At 43.0% G+C, this 26,434-nt stretch overlaps 1 long non-coding RNA gene across 1 annotated transcript in view; it reads left to right on the top strand.

Annotated features, from left to right (window-relative positions):
• Positions 1-227: 227 nt before the first annotated feature.
• Positions 228-26,434, top strand: part of LOC145398716 (uncharacterized) — a 102,511-nt gene continuing 76,304 nt past the window's right edge. The window contains exon 1 of the long non-coding RNA XR_013897173.1: positions 228-258. This is a non-coding gene — a long non-coding RNA (uncharacterized LOC145398716). The remainder of the gene's footprint in view (positions 259-26,434) is intronic.

Consider the following 26,434-nt stretch of genomic DNA (forward strand, 5'->3'; position numbering starts at 1 on the left):
TGTGGTAATAGGGGAGGTGTTCACTGGCTAGTGGTGAAAGGGGAGGTGTTCACTGGGTGGTGTGGTAATAGGGGAGGTGTTCACTGGCTAGTGGTGAAAGGGGAGGTGTTCACTGGGTCGTGCGGTGCGAGGGGAGGCGTTAATTGGTTGGGTGTGCATATATAAGGGCGGCGGGAGGCGGGTCAGTACTTAGTACTCAGCTCCTGCTTCGGGCTGTGAGGGTCGCGCTCCGGCCTCACCTGCCCCCACACCTTCACCGTGAGTCATGTGGCACCGTGTTACTACACACTTTGTTGTCAGTCATGTGGCACCGTGTTACTACACACTTTGTTGTCAGTCATGTGGCACCGTGTTACTACACACTTTGTTGTCAGTCATGTGGCACCGTGTTACTACACACTTTGTTGTCAGTCATGTGGCACCGTATTACTACGCACTTTGTTGTCAGTCATGTGGCACCGTGTTACTACACACTTTGTTGTCAGTCATGTGGCACCGTGTTACTACACACTTTGTTGTCAGTCATGTGGCACCGTGTTACTACACACTTTGTTGTCAGTCATGGGGTACCGTGCTACTACACACTTTGTTGTTAGTCATGTGGCACCGTGTTACTACACACTTTTGTCAGTCATGTGGCTCCATGTTACAACACTCTTTATTGTCAGTCATGAGGCACCCTGTTACTACACTACTGTTAGTCATGTGGCACTGTGCCACTGCATACTTTGTTATTAATCTGTTGATGTGTTTTTACATAGTTTATTCTCAGTCATGTGGGACAGTGCTACTACACATTTTCTTGCCAGTTTTGTGGCAAGGCTTCTCAACGTTGGGATATAATTTTACAACAATATAATTGGGTTACACTCTATGTTACTTGTGATGTGTTATTTTCCTTTTCTTCCATCGAGGACAATAATTCGCACTCCCATTCCACGTACATGTATTTGTATGGATAATTTATGAATCTGTATTTGGCTATTAAAGTATATTAATCTTCTAGATGTAATTAAGAATAACAGAGGCAAAGTACGTGAAAGAAATGTCTGTATATTGCTTTATAACTGTGGAAGGAAGAAATGCGCCTGTGTCAGTTCAGTAAATGGCCTAGTTAATATTCTCCTGTAAAATTCAGAACAGTCGAGATAAATATGGTTCTCTAGCTTGATGTTAAGATATGAAAAGTGGCTGAGCTTTCGGCTGTACATGAGGAAATCCTATTAGGTTGCGAGAAATATATTTGTAAAACAATAGGATAGGATGTCTCATTTCCAGACGTTCCCACACTAGCAACGAAGAAACATCTACATTCTCACTATACACGCAAGGCAGTGGAACACCTCGGTCCAAACACTAATATAAGCTCCCATCCCGTCATCCACCTTTCACAGGTATCCTTAAAATGAGGTGATCGAGAACAATTACCTAAGCTTAGTACATGGTATCATGCAGCCCTCTTCAATTATCAACTTAGATCTGGGTTGGGCAGAATCACAGATGACACATGCCCAACTTGAAGAATACGCTTACACAACATTGCACACATAATGGAACATAACACAACACATGTCACTAAGACGCAGACACAATGTCAACGATGTAAGGGAACCTCTGGGACGCCCTCATGAGTGAAATTGTTTACCTGCGGTCAGGCGTACAATGGTGGAGAAAAAGCAGCAACAACAACAACAGCAACAGAAATGGTATTTGAATATAAAACAATGTATACAAAAAAAAAAGAAAACATATTTAAGTTGCTAAGAGAAGATTTGCTGCATATTTGATAGACGTGTGGAAGAAGTACTCTGGGATTCCATTCGACTTTTGAAAGATTAATCAATCAATATCTTGTGGTCAAGCAGAACAAGAGAAATACAGGTGAAAAAGACAAAGGGCACCTTTGATAGCTGCACCTACCTCAGCAATACTGTAAGGAATACTGTAAGGGAAACATATATATATATATATATATATATATATATATATATATATATATATATATATAAAATCTCATCTCATGTCATCAGCCTTTTGAGTGTCCACTGCAGGACCGGCCTATCCTGACCGAAGTGGGGACGATAAAGCCAATGTTTCCTACCAAGTGGCTTAGGCTGTCTTGTAGGGCTTGTATGTATGGTGAGAAGTGCTTGTAAGTGTAATTGTAGTTTGTAGTTGCTTTGGATGTGTGTGTAGTCTGTGAACCAAGTGTAATCGGTCCACACAAACCGACTGGGTGCAATCATACTTTATAGTATGTGACACTGGTTCAACCACAGCACCACTTGTGTCTGCCAATGCAGTATGTGGCCAGAAGAACGCACCCAAAGTTTATTAACCTGGTGGGGCGCGAACCCTCGTTCTTCAGTGTATGAAAACGCACACTTTACCAGTGTACCACAGAGGCTCCATATATATATATATAAATATATATATATATATATATATATATATATATATATATATATATATATATATATATATATATATATATATATATATAATCACTCAGGGGGAGGCATAAGAGTAAACCCCAGGGATCCCTCCCTCTATATTGTCTGATCAGGGTGAACGCCTACACCTGTAAAAAAAATGCGTCCCCCCACGGGAAGTAGTCTCCCCATGTGAAGTAGCCACTGAGGGTTGTATCCTACTTACATGGCCGTGTTGATGGTCTACCAATATGCCAAAAATCGTGTTCCCAAGTTAAAACCCATGACCGTGCATAAAAACTTAGTCCAGGACTTCCATGTGTCCCCCCCCTCCCGTGAGGGGTGTCCTTTGGGAGTCACCCGTTCTTAAGTGTAGCCCCAGCAAAGATCTACCCTTGTGTGAAACTTCATATTCTTACTTCAGAACTATGGCACTGTCTCCCTGGCCACCGCCCCAACCCTCCATTGAGTTGAAAAAATAAATTTAAAATTATTATGCCAGTCAACAGCAAATGCAATGGAATAGATGTAAAGCCAATGTATTGTCTTTCTCCTCCAATGACTTACATGATATGAGCTGGAAAAGGGCAAAAACTGGAGGCAAGTCAGGTTAAAATAGTATGATAAACGCATTATTGGAAGGGATATCATTTATGAATGGAAGTAATCACAAAATCACAGAGTTGAACGCTAAAGGGACACACGAAGGATTAGTAACCTATATGATTATCTGATTTAGTCACAATAACAGTTGGAAATGTTAGCTAAGAGACTGACTAGGAGAGCGTATATGAGTGTCGTGGTGGGGTAGGAAGGAGGGGGAGACATCAGGATGAGACTGAGGGATGGGATGAAGAGGTATATGCGAGAAAGGGGTGTGAGTTGGAGAGAGAGAACAACTATATTGTAGAAGATCTGGTGACACGGAGGCAATTCCTTTGTGGCCACCTCTAACGGGACGAATTCGACTGGCGATAGCAAGAATGATAGCTTTATTTTGTTGTTTTGATTTATGTATTTATTTTTAAATTTCATGTAACTTCTTTTTAATGCATGGAAGAAGGAATTAAAGTCTGGGGGCCTGCAAACCCGTTGCTTCCTTCTAGACAAAAGAGATGCTTCCATTGTTACCCTCCACCTGACAGAGTCAGAGGAAGGTGTTGTTATCACTGTGATCAATAGGTTTCTGTCCGCAGAGTTGGGCGGCAGAGTGGCTAGCCTGGTGTAGAAATTTCATTTCCGAACCAGAACTCATAAAGTGTTCACTACTGAGTCATGAAATTTCACAGAGTTGTGTGTCTTATAGTGAACTGTTGGTTTTTAATAGGTAGAGTGCTGTGTTTTAAGTATTTTTTACATGAAAAAGTAAAAAAAAAATCGTTTCCGGGCTAGGACTCACAAACTAATACAGGCACAGGCTTCAAACTCTCCAGGAATATGTGTATGCCTCCTGGTGCCTGATAGTAGTTGGAATGCCATGAGATTATATAATAATATGAAATTGTGAAATACATAAAACTGATTATTTTAATGCATTTTTCTATTAAAACTGCAAGTATTATACTTAGGAGACAGAAACTGTACATGAAAATGATTAGATGAATATCTAATGACTGTAGCTATTATGTAATCATAAAAAAATCGTGCCAAAATGAAAAATGGACGAGTTATAATTTCATTAAATCTGCTCATAACTTCATTACTACCATGGATAAAGTACTAAATTTTTTAAGTTTTAATGTCTGACTGATTGACTGAATGTAACTGAAATCTGGCGGCACAACTGCAAGGGTCATATGCCGCCGGACATCAAGGTAAAAGATGCAGAAAAATAAAGTGCATATTCAAAGTAAGGTTAATACCCGTTAGGAGAAATAAAACACAGGAAATATCAAAAGAGTAGTTTATAATATAACAATTATTTATAAAAGTGGAAGGAGGCCCACCTCCTGAAGAAAACTAAAGACATCAGTAAAATCGCTAGAGCTCCACCAAGCATCGAGGACAGACAGTAGGCATCATATGCCTCCTTTTGCCTATGGAGGAATCTCTGACGTAGATCCCCCAGACTCGGACACTCGACCAGTAAGTGGCGGACAGTAAGGGCAACAAGGCAATCATCGCTGTACGGTTGAGTCTCACCACTCATCAGGAACCCATGTGGAAGTCGAGAGTGCCCAATGAGAAGGCTAGCAAGAGCCACCTCAAATCGCCGAGGCATGGAGGGAAGAAGTCTTGGCACAACCACTATCTGAAAGATTTCTGTTAGTTTATTATGAGCAACACCATCCAAGAGTCTCTGCCAAAACGTACAAATTGTACTGTAAGTAAGCAGGAAGCGGGCAGTCGGTAGTCAGCTGGGGGCTGTTGAGAAGTCGCAGCATTTCCTAATGTATCTGCCCTCTTTTTGCCCACCACACCAACATGTGAGGGAACCCAACAGAGGTCCACATGACGGCCACAACGGCCAAGAAGAAAAAGCCACACTAAAATTGATAAAACCAATGGATGGGATGCATTAAAAGACTCCAGCGCAGAAAGAGGAATACGGGAGTCACTAAAAATCACAAAAACAGATCGTGGGAGAGTAAAAATGATTTTGAGAGAATATCAAATCGCAGTCAGTTCTACCGTATAAACTGAAGAAATACCAGGAAGGCTACTGCCTCTACTAAAGGAAGAGAAGAACACACGAAAACATACTCCAGTATCAGGCATAGACCCATCAGTATAGACGGGAACAGAACCCTCATGAATGGAGGCATGTTCTAAAAAGGGAGGGAGGGACACCTAAGAAGGAAGTGAGCCCGTTTTACCAAAAAAGGACCTACAAAATGTCATAACAGAACTACAAAATGTCATAAGAGGGAGTAGCCAAATACTCACCCTTGGGATCCGATGAGGACAAACTGCGAGTATCGGAAAAGAAAGGGTTAACATAACAGACCAGACCCTGTAACCAAAGGACTTCAGAAAACTAGAACGGGTGTCATAAACAGAAGATAGAGAATCTTGAGAGATGATGGAACAAGAAATTGAGTCCAGAATTTGGTGAAGACAATACCGACACATCATCATCAATGACTGGCGTTGCAAATCCAAGGGGAGTACACCAGCATCTACCAACAAACTTGAAATCAGGGATGATCTGAATGCCCTTGTTACCAGATGTACACCAACATGATGCACAGAACTTAATTACTGGAGATGGGCATCTGTTGCAGAGGAGTATATCTCACACCCATATTCAACATTAGGAAGAATAAGAGACCTATGCAAGAGGAGGAGGGTCTGACGGTGAGCACCCCAAGAGGTATGAGCCAAAACTCAAAAGACTCAAAGCTTTAAGACAAACTGTTCTAAAATGACTATGAGGAATCCAGGTTAGTAGTCTATCAAACAGAAGACCCAGAAATCATGTCTCTCCCACACAGGATATTCTCCGACCATAGAGATACAAGGCAGGGTCTGGGTGAACTCCCTGAAGACGACAAAAATGCATAGCCACTGTCTTTGTTAAAGGAAAACGGAAACCTTGAAACTCTGCCCTGTCAGAAATTCTATCAAGAGCCAGCTGCAACTTCCTCCCTTTCAGAGACATTCTAGATTCAGTGAAGGAAATTAAGAGGTCATCAATATATAATGAGCCTCGCATACCGTCAGGAAGTACACTGATTTCGTGGTCACAGCAAAGAAAGTAATACTAAGAGTACCCCCTTGCAGTAGTCCATCTTCTAGTGCACGGGCATTAGAAAGCACTCTCCCACTCGGATCCTTAAAAAACGATTAGATAAATACTGCTGAATAAAAATAATCAAGCGCCCACTAAGACCAAATTCATGAAGAGCAAGTAAAATGCCATGACGCCAGGCAGTGTCATATGCCTTCCCCAGATCGAATAACACCGTGACCTGATGTTGGTTAGTGGAGAAAGCCTCGAAGAAAATTCTAAGGACAGTTGTGCATCAGAAGAAGATCACAATTTTTGAAAACCATACTGGGCAGGAGATAAGAAGCCAAAAACCACACAGGTCTAATATTGACCATCTTTTCCAGAACTTTACATATGGAAGAAGTCAGAGAAATTGGCAGATAATTTGTCACCGGCAGGTGGTCCTTACCTGGTTTAGAGATGGTGATAACCACGGCAACACCCCCAACAACCTGGAAACTCCTCAGAACACCAGATCCTAATAAATAATGAAGGCAAAAACAAAAGGGACTCATTAGACAGGTGAGGTAAAAATGCATAAGGAATATCATCACAACCAAGAGAGGAATCATGTCACTGCGACAAAGTCGCCTGGAATTCAGAAACAGAGAATGGAACATGGTAAGACTCTCCCTCAGAAGAGGCAATACTAAGACCACGAGACTCTAGGCACCTACGGTGGCAAGCTGAAGGCATATCTGTATCCTTCTGTGACACACTGGCAAAATGATCGACAAGGAACTCTACAACAGTGAAAGGATCAGCCACATTTCCACCTGCTGCAGATAAAACATGAGGGGAGGGAACAATAAATATTCCTGAAATTTTCCTTACTGGGTTCCACACGAGAATGAAGGAAATCCTTGAACTGATGGAGGAAACACAGCCCTTCCAGGAAGAATGCCTGGTCTCCTTAACCCGCTTCATATGAGCTCGCGCCCTTTGATACACCATGAAATACTGAGGATCCCCATGGTGACGATGAAGTCGAGAGAAGGTGATTCATTTGGCTTTCACTGTGGAACTGCACTCAGAGTTCCACCAAGGAACAGGACATTTAGGAAATTGACCTCTCATTCTTGGAACAGATAGAAGGGCTGCTGAGTGGAACACGTCAGTGAAAAATGACACTGCCTTAATAAGACGGCAAACTCATTGACAGAAAGGGAAGTGGAACTTAATTCCGTGATACGTGGCCAGCCAGCTTCATCCAGAAGCCAGCGAGGAAGACGTGACTGAGGTCAATCTACACTAGCAGTTAAAAGTAAAGGAAAATGGTCGCTGCCATAAAGGTCTGGCAACACATCCCAGTTAAAATCTAAAACAGCATCAGCTGAGCATAAGGACAAATCTACTGCAGTAAAGGTTCCAGTCTGGCTATGGGAATAAATCACTTTATCAGAGATGAAAATGCCCAAGTCCTCATCTTCTACTAAAAAGGCCAGCATGGCAACCCGAGTGTTGGCCGCACTGTTTCTCCATAGTGGATGGTGACCATTCACATCTAGTAGCAGAAAGGGAGAAGGAAGGCCACAAATAAGGCATTCCAAATCCGCCCTTTCAACATTCGTCCTAGGAGGAAGATAAGACTGCAAAGTGTTTACTATCTATCTATCTATATACCTAGGCTGCTTCCCCCAAGGAAAGGGAGGTAGCCGAGACAGGACGACACACTCCCCATTTACTCATCCATTCAAACACATTCATTCGCATCTTAGCCCCAAAGGGGAGAACGGACAGATCCTCACCGCACCACACCCCACAAGGGTCAACTGCACAATGCAATCAGTGACATCAGCAGCAGGGCCGGACAGCAGAACTGGTTTACCCCTGCCACATCATAACAGACCCATCCCCTTACCCGCACCTGACCTGACTAGCAGATCAGACCAAATGCGGGAGAATATCCCCTCAGGGCTGCGTCATCACTTATTCATTCACAATTTCTCTCCATTTATTTCTGTCACGCACAGCCACTCTTCCTTGCTCAACAGACATCCCTCTCGCATCCAACGCTCTCTTCACACTGTCCATCCATCCTATTCATGGTCTTCCTCTCAGCCTTACACCTCTCACATCAGATCTAGTTATCTTTTTCACCAATCGCTCATTATCCATTCTCTCCATATGCCCAAACCATCGCAACACCCTCTGGTCAACTCCACCAGACATCTCCCGAACAACTCCAGTTCTCCTTCACACTTCATCATTTCGCACCGGATCCATACGCGTCACTTCATACATACTCCTCAGACACCTCATCTCCATTACATTCAAACTTTTCCTCTCTGCTACACCCATATTCCATGTTTCAGCCCCATATAACGCAGTCGGTACCAAAACACCCTCATACAGCCTTCTCTTTACATCCATTCTAAGCGAACGATATTTAAACACTTTTTCTTTCCTCCCAGCACCTTTCCTACTTCATTTATTCTAAACTTCACTTCTGCATCTATTCTTCCATCCACAGCAACATGTGACCCTAGATATTTAAAACAATCTACCTCCTCAAGCAACTCACCATTCAAAACTATATTCATCCCCCTACCATCTATCAACCTCGTACACTTCATCACTTTACTCTTATTCTCATTTACTTTCAATTTCCTCCTTTCACACATCCTTCCAAACTCCTCTACCAACTGTCTCAATCTCTCCTCTGAATCAGTCACCAGTGCAGTATCATCTGCAAACAGCAGCTGCTTCAGATTCCACTCTCCACCATCAACATTCACCAGACTCAGACCTCCACCTAAAACTCTTGCATTCACCTCCCTTACAACACCATCCGTGTTAATATTAAACAACCAAGGCGACATAACACATCCCTGTCGCAGCCCCACTCTCACAGGAAACCAATCACTCACAGCATTTCCCACGCTTACACATGCTCTACTATTTACATAAAAACTTTTCACCCCTTTTAGTAACCTACCAGCAAGTCCATACAATCTTAATTAAAACAGTCCACAAAGCCTCCCTATCAATTCTATCATACGCTTTCTCTAAATCCATAAATGCCCAAAACACATCCTTGCCTTTCGCTAAATACTTTTCACACACTTGTCTCACAGCAAACACCTGATCAACGCATCCCCTCCCTCTCCTAAAGCCACACTGCTCATCACCAATCACTCCCTCTGTACCCTCTCTAACTCTCATAATTAACACTCTACCATACACCTTACCTACAACACTCAACAGACTTATATCCCTAAAGCTAGTACATTCATACTTATCACCCTTGCCTTTATACAACGCGACCACACAAGCACTTGCCCAGTCAAGTGGCACCATACCTTTCTCAAAGCACACATTCAACAATCTTACTAACCAGTCAACAGTAGTCACTCCACCACCCTTCAGGTATTCCACAGCACACCCATCCATACCTGCAGCTTTCCCTGTTTTCATCTCCATTACTGCCTTCTCCACTTCCTCCTTTGTGATCAAAGAATCATTTAACTCTCCCAACTCATTTATTCCTTGCACCCTTCCATCCACCACAATCCCAGCCACCCTTTCCTCCTCTACATTTAACAATCTTTCAAAATACTCTGCCCATCTCTTCCTTACTGCATCCATTTCAATTAACATCCTTCCATCCTCTGATTTTACTCGTTCTTCCTTCCCAAACTCTCCCTTTCGCACCCTTTTCACCTCCTTCCAAAACATTTTCTTATTCTGTTGAAAATTCTCTGTCAGCCACCTGCCTCAACTCTTATCTGCTGCCACTTTAGCATCACGCACAGCCCTTCTCGCTCTATTCCTCTTTTCCTTATACCTTTCATATGACATCTCATCCTTCCTCTGCAGCCACACTTCATATGCAAGTCTCTTCTCAGCCACAGCCATACTTACTTCCTCGTACCACCATTCACTTCCTTTTCTTACACCACCACCCACACGTCTCACACCACACACCTCTTCTGCATGCCCCACCACAGCACTCTTAAACAACTGCCATTCCTCCTCCACACTGCCATTTTCCCGATCTTTCACTGCGTTCCACTCATCTTTCAATTTCTCCTGATACTCTATCTTTTTCTCTCTTTTATCCAACTCACTCACTTTCAAAACCTCCCTGCCACACCTAACCCTCCTAGCTCTCACCCATCTCTTACCTACTCTTAACTTTCCCTCCACCAGGTAGTGGTCAGACATACTTCCACCCTCCCCTCTCAGAACTCTCACATCCAACAATCTTCCTATTACATTCCTAGACACAACCACATAGTCCATCAAAGCTCTATCAACAACCCTTCCACCCTCCTGTCTCACCCATGTATACTTATAAATATCTTTCTTCTCAAACAGCGTATTCCCAATCACCATCTCTCGCTCAACACACATCGTTATCATTTGTTCCCCATTTTCATTTCTTCCAGGCACACCATGCATACCAACTACGCCTTCAACTGCTACATTTCCCACTCTAGCATTCAGATCTCCCATCATTACCACATTCACATTCGCTCCAAAACTCTGCAGACACTCATCAACATCATTCCAGAAAGACTCCCTCTCTTGTTCATCCCTTTCACTACCAGGCCCATATGCACTCACAAACACCCACAACTCAAGTTCAAATTTCGCTTTCACCCACATCAGTCTCGATGACACCTCCTTCCATTCAATCACACATTTCTGTACTTCTGGACTCGCTAACAAGGCCACACCTTCTCTTGCCCTTCCTCTATCTACACCTGACAATCTTCCATTCACCCTTCCAAACATAGAATCCCCCTTCCCTTTCATCTTCGTTTCACTCAAAGCTGACACATCCAACTTTCTTCTCACAAACATTCTCCCAATCTCTTCCCTTTTAGCCTCAATCGTACTACATCCATGCACATTCATAGACCCAATCTTCAGGGTACGGGAATAACTCCATCCCCCATCCCTTTCTCTGGCCTGTCTCTTTTTAGGAACTAAAAAACAGAGGAGGGGGTCCCTAGTCCCCTCACCCCGCCCCTTTTAGTCGCCATTTACGACACGCAGGGAATACGGTGGCAATATTCTTCCTAACACAACCTGGCCGCAGAGTAGTAGTACCACCCCATAGTGCAGCCAGGTTGTGTCCCCCCCGCCACAGGGGAATATCCTGGCGAGGGAACATAGCAGCATCTCCATCACGACCTTGGCCCGGGCACAGGCTCAGAATATAAAGCATGGTAGCCAGAAGGACCAGAAGGAACAGCTTCATCTACCATGGTCTCCTGGATGCACATGCACAGAGAAGTAAACTGAGAAACAAGATGGCACAGTTCCTCATAGTTAGCACATTAACCCCGACAATTCCACTGGGTGATGGAACCCACAGTGGAGGGATGATGATTAAGAGTGGAACTGTACACCTGACAAGCGAGAGGGTTTGGATTGATGCTTATGAAACCCTTTGGGGGAGCCTGCTCAGCACCAGAAACCCTCATCCTCTGTCAAGCATCCGAAGGCAAACATGAGGATGAAGAAGTAAGGTTTACAACTCTCCTTCTTGGAATGGGCATTCCAGTTTGTTTGGAGGGCGGCTTGGGGGCCGCCTTTGGAGATGTAGGATGGCCAGTGCCCCCACCAGAAGTCCCAGAAGTGGAAGTAGAGTTCAGAGGACTTGAATCATTTGAGGAGGCCATCCTATGCTTCAGATCTGAAAGCACCAACGAGCTGTCCAACAACATCCCCATGTGGGGACCGGACCAGAGGTGAACCATCAGCTTCAGCTGTCACCTGGCTAGATTCCTCAGCCTGTTGGGCAGAAAACACAGGAGAGGTGTCGACACAAGGAGTGACAACAGAGACCTTAGGTGGCCGGTCTTCATGCTCAGAGGACTCTGACGAACAATGGGTAAGACGGGAGATGAAGTCCGGTCAATGTGGACATCTGCCACCACCACAGAAGTGTGCAAGCCGTCAGCCACCATAATGAGGGAGGAAACAGTCGGAGTAGTGGCCGGGCAAACATCATTCTCACAAACAATATTAACCAAGGGGACAGCAACCTGCAAATCATGAGTTGAAGGAGTGGGTACTGGAATGGGTCGAGGCTGCCTCTGAGATACAGGGCAATGCACTGGCATTCCAGAAAAGACAGAAGCATAAGTAACCCCAGGCTGAATGAAGAGAGTCTGTGCTCTCCTTTTTGCCTGAGAAAACGAAACCCTGTCACGAGTACGAATAGACAAAATCTCCTTTTCAAGGCAGTTTCTGGGACAGTTTTTAGAAGAGACAGCATAGGGACCTCCACAGAGACAGGATTTAACGAGTCCTGTACAGTCACTGGTATGCTTGGCCCACCATAGGAGATGCAGACACCAGGAAGGCCAGCCTGTGTACGATGGCAAAATCGGCTAACGTGACCATACCCCTGACAGTGGAAACATTGCTTTGGGGTCGGCACGTATGGCTTAACAGGGAGCGAGAGCCAAGCTAGTTTAACAGACATAGGCAGCATTAGCTTGTTAAATGTCAGGAACAAGGTGGGTGTTGGGGTCATAATATCCTCTGTTTTCTTGTGCAGTTGCTCAACAGTTACCCACAGTTCCTCCAACAACTGCACCTCTGAGTATTGAAGGAGGTCATGGGAAAAGATGACACCCTTATATCGATTAAACGTATTGTGAGGAAAACAGGTTACAGCTGCACCAGAGACAGAGGTCATGTTCAGTAATCTTGATCTCTCTTCTGGGGAGGAACCTTCAACAAGGAGGGTTCTATCCTCCTGGGAACAGATTTTAGATTCCCGACCACAGGCCGAAAAAATGGCACGGTGCAAATGAAAAACGTTAAAATTTAGCACTGACCTACCCACAGTGGATTTCAGTACCAGATATTTGGCATATGATGCCAGCACAGTTTTGTCTGGGGCCAAAACCAGAGCCAAATCAAACCGACGGGAACGCCTCACAGATGATGCTGGGGCAGAGGAGGATACTCCCGGGTAACCACCGGGGATCCTGGACAAGGGTGACTCCAGAACGATAGAAGCCACCAGGCCCCTCAGTATCCACTTGACCCTAGCCAATGCATGACCAGCCAATTGACCTCGTCGGGCCCAACCAGGCCGCCCATCTAGCCAGAATAAGTGACCGAAGAGGTGTATTGTTAGCTGCGGGGTGCATCGTGGAGCATCACTCAACCCTTAGGACTCCCGTCTCCCAGCATTACAGGACGCCATGTACAGCAAACACATTGGGAGGCAACAGTCCCATACTAGATGGCAAATGAGCAGGGACTAACATGACCAGCAGGCCTCCTCCACCAGTGATGTGGGTGGTGCTTGGTCCATGAGGCCGACAACTGCTGAACTCTGCAAAGGTAAGGAGGCCTCCAAAGCAGGTGGCACTGCCAACCGTGCTTTAAGCCCCGCCACCACGTCAAGGTGACCCCCCGCAGCAGGGATGTGTTATACAAGGTAAGGGCCATTATGCTCTTGGTTTGGTGCACAGGGATGTGAGGGATGTGCTTGGTCAGTGGAGGGTTGCAAAAGCAAAGCATTGCCTATGTTTTATACTGGACGTCTATCGAGGTCGAGATATGTGAGCACTTTACTGACTGCAAAACAATCCACAGAACCAGAATGCAGTTCCTTCGGTACACCAGCTTGAGTGAGCGCGTGAGCTTCGTGTGGCTGTGGGTGGGCGGCATGTCAGCTCGTGCCATAGCCCGGGAGACAGGCACCAGCGCTGCCACCGTCTGCAGGTGGATCAGGCGCTGGAGGCAGGAGGGTCACATCCAGAACAGACCATGCGGAGGAAAACTTCGCAGAGGGAAACATAACATTAAAAAAGGCAATGAATGTAAAGGTTTCATCCCCTCACGCTGTAATGCTGCGAAGTCAAAAGAGGCAAGGAGGTACATGGCACAAACAGAAGATATTCCTGTGTATGTGTTAGTGACTCCTTGTACGATACAACACGCGATTTGGATGTTAAATTACGCACTTAGAACTATTAATAACACAATAGAATTCCCCCATGAATATATTCCAAGATCAGTAGTATTCAAATCCGAATATGTGGAGTGACTAAAAATGAAGTAAACATGGTTACGGCCACTCAATCAAAATTGCATCGCTCAGGAGCGGCACGATGATATCCCATATCATCCGAAATGATCTATATCATTTGTGCAGTCCCAAGAATGATTTTTTGTCATCATCTGATAATTGATATAAGAACAATATCGACTGGAAAATGTTAAAAACATGATATTTGTAGCACCCTAAAAAAAGGGGGGGGGTGCTAACCATTGTGGGAAAAAATAATTATTGGGCAGTTTCCAGTAGCCATCGTTCGTGGTGTCAGACTGTTTCGCACCAAGTGTGCACTGATATATATATATATATATATATATATATATATATATATATATATATATATATATATATATATATATATATATATATATATATATATATGACAGAAACAACTATCTTCTCTTTTCCATCTGAAGAACATTTACATCTGACGAAAAACAATGAAAACCCCTATGTTTACTATTGGATGTTTCAGATGGTTCAATTTTTCCGCTATGTATTGGTTAAACTTAGGGAAGATACATGTATCTCTGGCACGTATTTTCGTCGAGAAAGGAGGCTTCCTAGCACCTCTTCCTTGGAGGTTTAGTTTTTGATATGACTTGCTAATATCCTTCTGTACATTAGTCAGAGTATCGTAATACTAGAAAGATTTATACAGCAATGGGATGGTAAGGTGCAATAAGCAAAATAAATCGTTTAGGAAAAGGTTTTAGGGAAGTACTTCAATACTGTTGCGTATAATGCCCACCTGAAACTTATATACTGTATTCTGTAATGATCTATGGATGACGTCAATGTCATTACGATATATTCTGAAGACCAGTACTCTTGGCGGTTAATGAAGCTCTCTAACACTTTTTCCCATGCGATTTATTTAGTTTCTTACACCTTACTGTCCTCGCCTGTGTTATATAAATGCTTCTGATGTCGCCGTAATGTGCATAAATAACCTACAAAGGAATATTACTCAGTCATAACCAAAAACAAATCGCTATGGAAGAGATGTCAGTGAACCTCCTTACCCTATGAGAAAACGGGCCAAGGAGAATAATGGAGGATTATTAATTATGCAGTGCCATCAGGGGCAAAGGGCAGACATCTACTCATAACTTCAATGTAATGCCTCATTCTCTTTATACTTGCTACCTACAGACGATTTTATTAAGTTTTGAGGAGACTATGCAAAATGGTTGTATGAGATGTCACTGTCATTAATCCCTGCATTACCAAAGATCTTCTCCATTTTCAATACAGTCATCTGGAGGCAACAAGAATAGAATGCCTACATTACCGTAGTGTAGGGATCAGTAGCAGTAGTAGCATTTGTAGCCCTGAGTTCATTTGAAATGTGATCCCGGTGGGCAGCATTCTTAAGTTCATCTGCAGTTTACCTCTCCTTCTTTCTAAGGACGAGGAAGTAGCTGAGGGAGTTCTGTACAATCAAGCAGTTGAGCGACCTGGTTTTAAGCATACCACCACCTGAAGGCATCCCTCTGCAGGCCCAGTGCAGGGGTTAATGTTGACAGAAGTAGCCATAGTTTGAGGCAGGAACCAAGCAACCCTATTTCAAGGGTGCATGATGGTGATGAAATTTATACCGTAGGGCTACTCAACTGGCCCTTTGACCAACTCTGAAGAACGAAAATAAACAAATAAATAGGCATAAACCATAAAATTTTGCGGTTTTCTTTTTATTCAAGTATCTTGTGGAAAATGTAAATGCAAATAATATATGAATATCTCTTTCATATTCTATGTGTGTGTGTTAAAACAGAGGGAAAAAATACAGGTATAATAATGTATTGCCCTTTTGTTAATATGAGTTTCATAAATTGGGCCAACTTCTAGAGTAGTTTTTTTTTTTTTTTTTTTTTATGTGACCGACTCTGGCAATAGGCTTCACAGCCTGCTTTCAAGGCCTAGTAGTCCTCCTACGTACCGCACACCTCTACATGTCACCACTTCGGCGCTAACACCCACCGTCCATACTGAATACATGCTAGGGCTGTCTCATACAGGACTGGTGTATTGGTATTAGCGGGGGTATTTTTACGACATGTCGGCAGGCCTTCTGGTAGATTAGTAAAGTCTGATTTTTCTGAAATTCAAATCCTTAAACTGTTCCCTGCCTCAGCGGGATTTGAACCCGGGTCCGTCAGGACTGCAGGCCAACTCTCTACCGATTGAGCCACCGCCTACCCCTGCCGCAATCCTTCATAGGTGAACCACGACACTGGCAGCTTTAATGTTAAGTAAATGCAGATAAGTGAAAATGTGATTGGTTAGCTGCAGATTATTACTGAAAGGTGTATTCTTTGGCCGGTATTCTTGTCGGTTAAATACGCCCCCTAACAGTTCTTCCTAAGAGATTTATTTTGCTTATTACACTTTACTCTCCTCTTCTGTGTTATGTATATGTTTCATGTTTCGCTTCACGTTACATACATACTGTACCAAAGGATATTAGCCAGACATATCTGAAAATATTTAGTTAAGGAAGAGGTAATAGGGAGCCTCCTTAACTGACGAGAATACGGACCTTTGTGTTTAGGACACTTTACAGAGGCTCAACATTAGCAGTATGCTTTTATCTAGTGCACGTGAATGTTCTTTGGTGTAATATAAATTTTAAGTGTCAGTACTGAAAAACTGTGGAATTACAAAAATAAATATTGAAAGCAAATAACTGTCGTTTGGGGACGCGAGGCTGATGATTATAATGCCAGCACAAACGTCATTTTCTTCATCAGGGAGATGTTTCGATCCCACCATGTATCAGACCTTGGTACAAAAAAACAACTATTATTTGTATCTAGTAAAAAAAAAAAAAAATGTATTACATAACTTGCATTCGGAATGATCAAGAACATATATAAAATAGCTAAAGTTGACCAAAATGAATAAAAAAAGTAATAACATTATATACTAAGGAAATATGACGCATTTGCCACAAAACAGATAATGGGAACCTATGTAATCAAAATCAGAAACAGTGGTTGTATAGGCTTGGTAAGAGGAGGTGGGGTCACGTCAGGTCAGGTTCCCTTTTGTTCTGTGTCCCTCCCTGCTGCTGGTGTGTATGTAAGACCTCCACTCTCATGTTTCTGTGTCACTCTTTCTGAATATGAAATACACGTAAATAATTACTGTCTCGGTTTTCATTTCTCGTGTGGTTAATCTGCATACCTATCTTCACGATGAAATGAAGTATCCCCATATATTTTATCTACATAATGCTCAGGCAGTGATCTTTCTTGAGTGAATTCTTCAGCCATGAACTCAAACATTGGTCACGTGTTTGTGCAGAAACGCTCACATTCGGTCTTTCCACTGTCTGCTCTTATCTACGCTGTCTGTAGAGTCACATTTAGACTGAACTTGTTATAGGTATGTAGTACTAATAACTGCCTATTAGCTTCATGAGGGGGAAAAGTAGCTTCGTACTGTTATCCTTTGTACAAGTGAGTGAGCATAAGATTTGTAATGTTTTTTCTGTCTGCTGAGGGTATGGACAGAACACCTGGCACACCTGGAATATATACACCTGGACAGTACTAAAAGGAAATTTTACAAAATGGAAAGATTACAGGTGGGGTTTCATAATTATGAGTAATATAATTTTGGCAAATGTCAAAATTGGCACCTGCCTGAATATGACTGAAGGTTATGAAAAAAATCTTAGACCTCAAAATTTTTTTGCTTCATTAAAGGAACTTCAAATTTACGTTACAAAGACACCTGAAGTAAAAAAAAAGGCAAGTGGAATTTACTGTAGGGGAAAAAAAAAAAAAAGCCACAAAATATGAAGAAGAAAAATGACAAAGGTAGATTGTAAAATGTCTGGGAGAAAATCTCAGCATAATTTAGATAAATGTCTTTGAATATTGCCTGTACACTATAAATATAAAAATGCAAGAGGGATAGACAGTATTACGCAACTAAATATGGCAAAAATAAGGGCTATGTAAAGGACGTATTGTTTTCTGGTACGAGCAAATGATTCTTGAAACCATGTATCAGATTTAAAGAAATAATTAATATAATGGTAACAGAAAAGCAGAATACTGTAGCAAAATGACACACACACACACACACACACACAGAAGTTCAAACTTGTCAGAAATTTTAATACACTTCTTTATCTGACTAGTGTTCGTCTAAACACGACCTTAAAGTAATTTTACATAAGACTCTTAGGAGATTAAGGTATAATTTATATTGTAACTCACTAGTAATTATTCTTCTTATGTCCGAGCCAGTTCCCCCCAGATTTGGCCAAATCATAAAGGTTACTTAGCTAGAATGAGTTGGAACAAAACATGAAGACGGGCCTGATGTTCCGGTCGGTTGCTTGGGGCATCCAAGCATCCTTAGGTGTGTATTTTACAGCATGCAGCTTGAACGGGCTTAGAAACTAGAGTGAGCAATTTTTTTTTTTTTTTTTTCCTATCGACCATTGAGGCCGGAGCCTCTGGTCATTAAGGCAAATATATATATGTATATATATTGACATATATATACATATATATACAAACATATATATATACATACATACATACATACACACATCCATGCATATGAACATACACACTTTCATGCACACGTACATATATATATAATAATTTTTATTTTATTTTTTTTCTAGTTTTATTTTTTTTATTTTTATTTATTTTTTATATTTTTAACCTTATATTACTTATAAACAAAAATACCTAATTTAAAGACCCTAAAACTAACCACCTAACAGACAAATCGCTAACCTATACTAAATCCTAAGAGACAAATAACTAGGCCTACACTAATATTCAAAAAGCCTCGACCAAGAGAACACCATCGACTGCAGATATGTAATGCCTTTCTACATTACATACCTGCACTCATCACCTGATGACTGTCAGTTGAGGCACAACCTAATATAGGGGATATCAATATATGAAAGGGAACCAGACGAGTCAGGAACATTTCCATATACGTCAGCTGTCGTCCCTAATTAGAATAACTTAAGCAAGATAATATAATGTATTTACATAATTTGTACAAAAATTGAAGAACCTCGCCCAGCAGACTACCATCGACTGCAAGTGCCCAATACCTTCCTATATTGCACACTTGCACTCATCAGCTGGTGACTGTCAGGCGAGGAACTTGGCTTAATGTAGGGGACATCTATATTAGAAATAGATCGGTGGGAGGAGGAACTATTTAAAATATGTCAACTGTCAACCCTAATTAATATTACAATATATACATACTTACTCTTCATAAAAACCATATCCACACAGTAAAAAAGTCACATCACTCTGATCAGTCCGGTCTCTCTCAAGAAAGCCATCAATTTATCAGTCATAACAATGTCCCCATCACCCAGGATAGTGGAAAGGGTGAAGGGGACATCTGCTGCGCCGCAGTAATTTATAAGTGAAGCGCGTTCACGAATAAATCGCCGACAGCGCAGGATGATATGACTGATAGATAACACCGCATTACAGATGTCACAGTGCGGTGGGAAGCGTCTTTCCATATATGGTTTAATGTGGGTTAAAATAGTGGCATTCAGCCGTAGCCGTGCCAACACTTTTTCTTCTAGGCGACTGGGACGGTTGGCAGTGTCCCAGTCGCCCAGGTACGGCTTACAAGTTGGAATATTTAGTCTGGTCCACTGATCTTGCCACAGAAGATTTATTGATTTCTTTCCGAGAGATAGACTCGACCGTAGATCACGAGGAACGTCCCAAGTCTCCTCGAGCTCCACAGCCGACTTTGCAAGTAAGCCAGCCTGCTCATTGCCGTAGATACGACAATGACCAGGCACCCAGATCAGCGTGAATGACTTGTTGCATGAATGCAACTTATTAACGATGCGGCCCTGGATCTCATGAGAGTCCGTAGTGCAAGATGCAATTGCCTGAAGGGCTGATTTTGAATCTGAAAATATGACAAATGAGTCATGCCTAGAATTGAGAGCATAGTCTATGGCTTTGTCAATAGCAAAAAGTTCTGAAGTAAACACAGATGTATGAGTCGGCAACCGATACCTGAGGGCACATTCAGTCGACCACACACTTGCACCCACACATTCACTCGACTTGGAGCCGTCGGTGTACAAGTGGTGGGACCCCAAGTGACGAATGATGATGTTACGAAACAAGTGGTGGACCTCCGCCTCCGGCGCCTTGGCCTTTGGTGCTGGAAGCCATGTAACATCAACAATAAAGGCTGGTGGCTCCCAAGGCGCTATATTTTTTAACACCAACTTGTCACAGTCACTGGGGTCCACACCAAGCTCCTGAGTCAGTAAGTGGAGGCGAACGGCAAGTGGCCGATGAACCCCCCGCAGAAGGTGGTGGTATTGACGCAGGGGGGTACAGGCCACATTGCCGATATTACTTTTTCTAAATGTCCTTACACTATAGGACAAGGCCAGGTGGTCACGGCGAATACGGAGGGGAGGCACATTCGCCTCCACTTCCATACGAGCCACACGGGTACACCGGACGGCTCCAAAACACATTCGCAAACATTTATTCTGTAGCACATCCAATCCTTTCAGTGTGGCATCGGATGCCGAGCCATACACCTGTGCGCCATAGTCTAGCTTCGATCGAATAAGGGACTTATACACCATTAATAAAGATTTTCTGTCGGCACCCCAGGTAGTACCCGCTAGGTACTTGAGGACATTTAACGGTTTATCACAACGAGCAAGGAAAGTATTAACGTGGAATTTAAAATTCATTCTTCGATCAAAATGTATTCCTAAAAATTTTACAGAATTTTGAAAAGGTACCGCCTGATTATCCAAAGTTAAGCACAAATTAGGTACGTTACGATTAGTGAAGACTATAGCAGCACACTTACGGACGGAAAACTTAAATCCCCACTGCAAGGCCCATTGGTGGACGGAGTCAAGGGCTGCTTGAATCCGCCCAGCCGAAAATTGTGCATTACAGGAAGAGTGCCATATTGCACAATCGTCAGCATAGAGTGAGTATTTAAGATTCCTTGGGATGGGAGCTGATGACAGAATATCATTGATCATAATACTAAATAAAGTAGGACTAAGTACACTTCCCTGTGGCACCCCGTTTTCCTGGATAAATATATCCGATGTTACGTTACAGGGCAATTTGACAGAGAAAGTTCTGTCCCTTAAGAAATTTGAAATAAAAACAGGCAAATTTCCTCTTAAACCATAAGCATAGAGCTTCATTAGTATACCGTGTCGCCATGTCATGTCATAGGCTTTATGGATGTCCAAGAACACCCCTATCATGAATTCTTTATTGGCAAATGCCTCTGCAATACAATGCTCCAAATTCATTAAATGATCTAGTGAACTTCTGTATTTACGGAAGCCACATTGTTGATCATTTAACAAATTCTTCGACTCTAAAACAAAAAGAAGCCTATTGTTAACCATACGTTCCATGACCTTACATAGACAAGAAGTCAACACAATAGGACGAAATGAAGTGGGATTCATAAGACGACCAGCCTCTTTGGGTATCGGTATGACGTGCGCAAAGTGCCATGAGTTTGGGAACGTTCGATATGCCCAAATCTCATTGTACAATGCTAACATTTTAATCTGGTTGTCCTGATTAAGATGCTGGATCATACCGTACGTGATGGTGTCTGGTCCAGGGCTGGAGTCTTTACAGGATTTAAGGGCAAGGAGCAGTTCATCTAACGTAAACTCTTGGTTGTACGGGGAGTCTACGTCTTCTGTGGCAAAGTCTAATATCTGTAGCTCAGCCGTGCGTTTATGATGTTGGAAACGCGGGTCATAATTGGCTGAGCTACTTACATGAGAAAAACTCCTGGCGAGGATGTTAGCAACGTCCACGGGCTCGTCATAGATGTTATTATTTACTTGCAAGGTGGTGATTGGGAAATATGGGCCTTTATTATTTAATATTCTTATGGTGGACCAGACTTTACGTAATGGTGTTGTACGAGTCACCATGGACACAAAGGACCGCCAGGAGTCACGTTTGGCCCTTCTTATTATTCTCCTTGCCTCAGCCCGTGCCTGTTTGTATGCAATAAAATTATTCTCAGTGGGCTGACTATCAAAAATCCTGTATCTCCTATTGCGTTTTTTTAATGCTTGTCGGCAATCCGGCGTCCACCAATGTGCTCTATGCTTCGCATGAACTGTAGAAGTCTTGGGAATAGCAGCCTCAGCTGCGTGTAATATGGAAGTAGTTATATTTTCGACCTTAACATCTATGGTCTCCCCAGATATATCTAAATTGGCGATCCTTGAGAAGGATCCCCAATCTGCTTTCTTAGAGTTAAATTTTGGAGGTGGAGGGTCCGAAATGATGTCGCGTGTATAAGAAAGACAGATGGGTAAATGATCACTTCCCAAGGAGTTGTCATAAGGATTCCATAAAAAATCTTGATGTATACCAGGGGAGGCCAAAGATAAGTCAATGGCCGAAAAGTTACCAGTACGATCATCTACACGAGTCGCTCTACCATCGTTCAGAAGACAGAGGTTGGACTGTTGTATTAGGTCGGCTACTTGCTCCCCACGACCATCAATCCTCAAGCTACCCCATTGATAGTGATGGGCGTTAAAATCGCCCAACACTAACTTATTTTCAGGCAGATGTTCCACTAGTGAATTTAAAGCATCACTATCAATGGGGCCATGTGGAGGACAGTACAGAGAGCAAATAGACAGATACGTGTTATTAAATTTTACTCTGCATGCGACAGCTTCCAGAGTAGAATTTAGAATCACTTCCGTTTGTGGATGTGATTTGTGTGTGTATATGGCTACTCCGTGACCTTCATATCTTCTATACGAGTGGTAGTGTTTTAACTGTGGAGGATCAGGGTAATCCTCCAGGCGCGTCTCCTGTAAACAAATAACGTCTGGCCTGTGTAGTGAAAGCAAGATTGCTATATTGTGTAACTTATTCCCAATACCTCTACAATTCCACTGTAGTATAGTGAATGCGGCGGTTTAAGATTTTCGAGGGTGGCCAGTGTGCTTAGTTTTTTTATGCCCCCCGCGACCAGGCGAGTGGCTACCGGGGGACCTTTCCCGGTTCTTACTCATGGAGACCTCCATATTCTCATCAATTACAAGGCTCCCAGACTCCACCGAGGAAGAGCTATTCTTTCTCTCCCTCGCTGGACCAGGAGCGGGAAGGACATGAGGACGTGACTGTTTAGTGAGGGTGGTCAAATTAATCTTGTCAGACTTGTCTGGCTTCGGTTTTGGCCGCACTGACTGCGAAGGAGCAGCGGCAGCCTGGGAGTAGGAAGTTGCAACAGGGATGTCCGTCAGAGAGTTGGAGCGTACAGGAGGCTTAGACTGAGATGTAGGGCGTGGGGCATGTGGAGCGAATGTTAGGTCAGTCTGTGTCTCAACGGTGCACATCACGGGACGGGACACAACCGCCGATGCATAGGAGATATTAGGCTTGGGAGTTGCATGCAACTCCTTCACCTTCTTCCTAGCATCGTAGAAGGAAATGCCCTGTGTTGCTTTTACCGTGCAGACCTCCTTCTCCTCCTTCCACTTGGGACAAGCCCTCGAGGAAGTGGAGTGAGCATCCTTGCAGTGAAAGCAGCACTCGGTCTCGGATGTACAGTTGTTAGCAGAGTGACCTACAGCCGCACACTTGCCACACACGATGTTGGAAACCCGACAAGCCTTTTCGTGGTGTCCATAGAGCTGACATTTTGAACAACGAAGGGGGTTCGGGATGTATGGTCTAACATTTACAATTTCGTATCCAACCTTCACTTTGGCTGGAAGAGATACTTTGCCAAAAGTGAGAACAACTGTTGCGGTCTTCGTCCTTATGCCTTCCGAATATCTTGTGATTAATCTGGCCTCTATTACATCTTGCTGAGAAAGTTCCTGTACGATTTCTTCCTCCTCCATAAGCACGAAGATCCCTGCAGGTGAGAACACCCTTGCAGGAATTCATGGCGTGCGGGATCGTTGTTTGGACATCGTGACAGTGGAACTTCCTCAGTTTCAGCAAATCCTTGACCTGGGCAGAATTTATGGTTTTTACGAGAAGGTCTCCACTCGCAAGTTTTTTCACTTGTTCCACCTCACCTGCACACCCATCAATCACCTTCTTGATGATGAAGGGATTGAGGCTGGACAGGGGAGTAGAACCAACCGCATGAATCAGGACGAAAGAGGCATTGTTTACTTGAATGTCAAGGCGGGTACGTGTCTGGGGCCGTTCAGTCTGGGGACAGTCCGTCCGTGCAGCAGTCGGGGGTCGGTCAGGACTACCTCCCCCCCTGAAGGGGGGGGAGGCAGTTGTGGCGTCCGCCATAGTTACCACTTCCCCCGTGAGGGGGAAGTGGGAAGAAAGAGAAAAACAACCAAGGGAGAATTTGCCCGGGGAAAAAACACCTAGTCTGAGATTACCCTCTCAAACCACTCTCGGGAGGACGTGCCTGTGTGTTACTCACACCCCAGAGCGATCAGTGGGGGGTACACTCCAGAGGTGAGTAAGCAAAGGCAATCTCAGTAATTAGATATAGACACCTACTATATCTACTAAGGCCAGGGAGGAAAATGAGGTCTAGCTAACCTAACTTTATTGAAAAACGCCCTAGTGGCGGAGAAAACAAAGCTAAAGCCGGTGAGGCAACCCTGCAGCTAGACGAGAGCTCAGAAACACATCTTCATTCTTCGCAACCATCCATCAAAGTCCGAGTGAGCAAACATGGCAAGTCTCTTCTCCCTCATGAGACTGAAACGATGCCAACTATTTAGTAATTACAATGCTAAATGCAGTTAAATTACTTCATGAAATATACAGGGGAAATCTCACTTACATTAAAATTAATCTTAGTTTTAATTAAATTAAAGCCAAATATTCCCTTTACCTATGTAAATATGTATCAAATCTTTCTCCGCTTTCCCCTGAGGATACACGTCATCGTACCACGCAAGTGCAGTTAGGTCAATGGAAAATTCCACAGTATTTACACGTATTTACAATATACTTGTCCACGAGGTTTAAATGCAGTAGCATTTAATTTATTAATAATAAGAATTATTAAAAAGAACATAATCTCTGGGTTATAAACCCACTTGAATTACCTCTGTCTTTAATTAGGGACAAATGTTTTAAAAGGTAAAGAAAGCAGCCACTCTGGGGGAAAATGTTTCCCACAGTTTTGGGGCCGGGCAGCAAATGATATGCTGAATCATGTTTTTTTTTTTTTTTTTTGGTAAATAACAGAACGGAGTATGGAAAAACAAATGAATAAAAAATACATACACCAGATTACTGGTGTCCTCTGTTCAAATAATATCTGTAACAGTTAGCCTTGAACAGCTGTAGGTTGAAGTTTGGAGGGAAACAACTCTGGGGAAGTGAGCTCCAGAGAGATGCAGTTCGGGGAATGAAAGAATTCTGATAGGCAGATGTTCTGCAATATGGCTGAGTGACATTCCAGTCATTTGTGCTACCAGATGCCCGTGTAGCACGAGGAGAAGACATGGAGAGGTGGCACCATGGACACAACTTCGTCTGAGCATTTGCCATAAAAATATCTGTAAAATTATGCAAGGGAGGCAACATTCCTTCTTACTTGCAGGAGAGGTAGTTTATTTGTAATGGCAGGGTTGTTAATAATTCTAACAGCTTTGTTCTGAATTTTGTCTAGCTGTTTTAATGCAACCTTTCCACATCCTTTCCACAAGGGTGAGGAATATTCAAGCTGAGAGTGCACATGACTCTTATAAATTATAGCTAACTGCTCATCAGTGAAGAAGTTACGGACTCTGCACAATAATCCAAATTTTTTTTTAGGCGATTTTAGCGAGTGATCGTACATGAGAGGTCCAGCTAAGGGCATTGTTAAGTGACACGCCAAGAATTTCATTACTTTTGGAGATGGGAATATTAGTAGCACTAAAGGTAATGTACGAATCTGGCAATATCTGCCTATTAGTAAATTGTATAAATTTAGTTTTACTACCACTAAATGAGACAAGGTTGTTTTGTCCCCATTCACTGATCGTAGATAGGTCTTGATTTATGGAGATGGCTGTATTGAGTTGAGCAGTAGAAATATTAGACTTTGTAAATGGGTGTCTGAGTGTGAATGAACTATGTAGTGTTGAATCATCTGCGAATGAGTGGATGGGATTGTGGGTGACAGATAAGAGATCAGTAATATGAACCAGGAATAGGGTTGGCACCAGAACTGACCTTCCAGCAAGCCGGCGTCAAATGAGTGAAAATTGGAATATAC

The sequence above is a fragment of the Coenobita brevimanus genome, chromosome 46 (genome assembly GCF_032717465.1).
Source record: "Coenobita brevimanus isolate Jiangsu-jjx chromosome 46, ASM3271746v2, whole genome shotgun sequence".
NCBI lineage: Eukaryota > Metazoa > Arthropoda > Malacostraca > Decapoda > Coenobitidae > Coenobita > Coenobita brevimanus.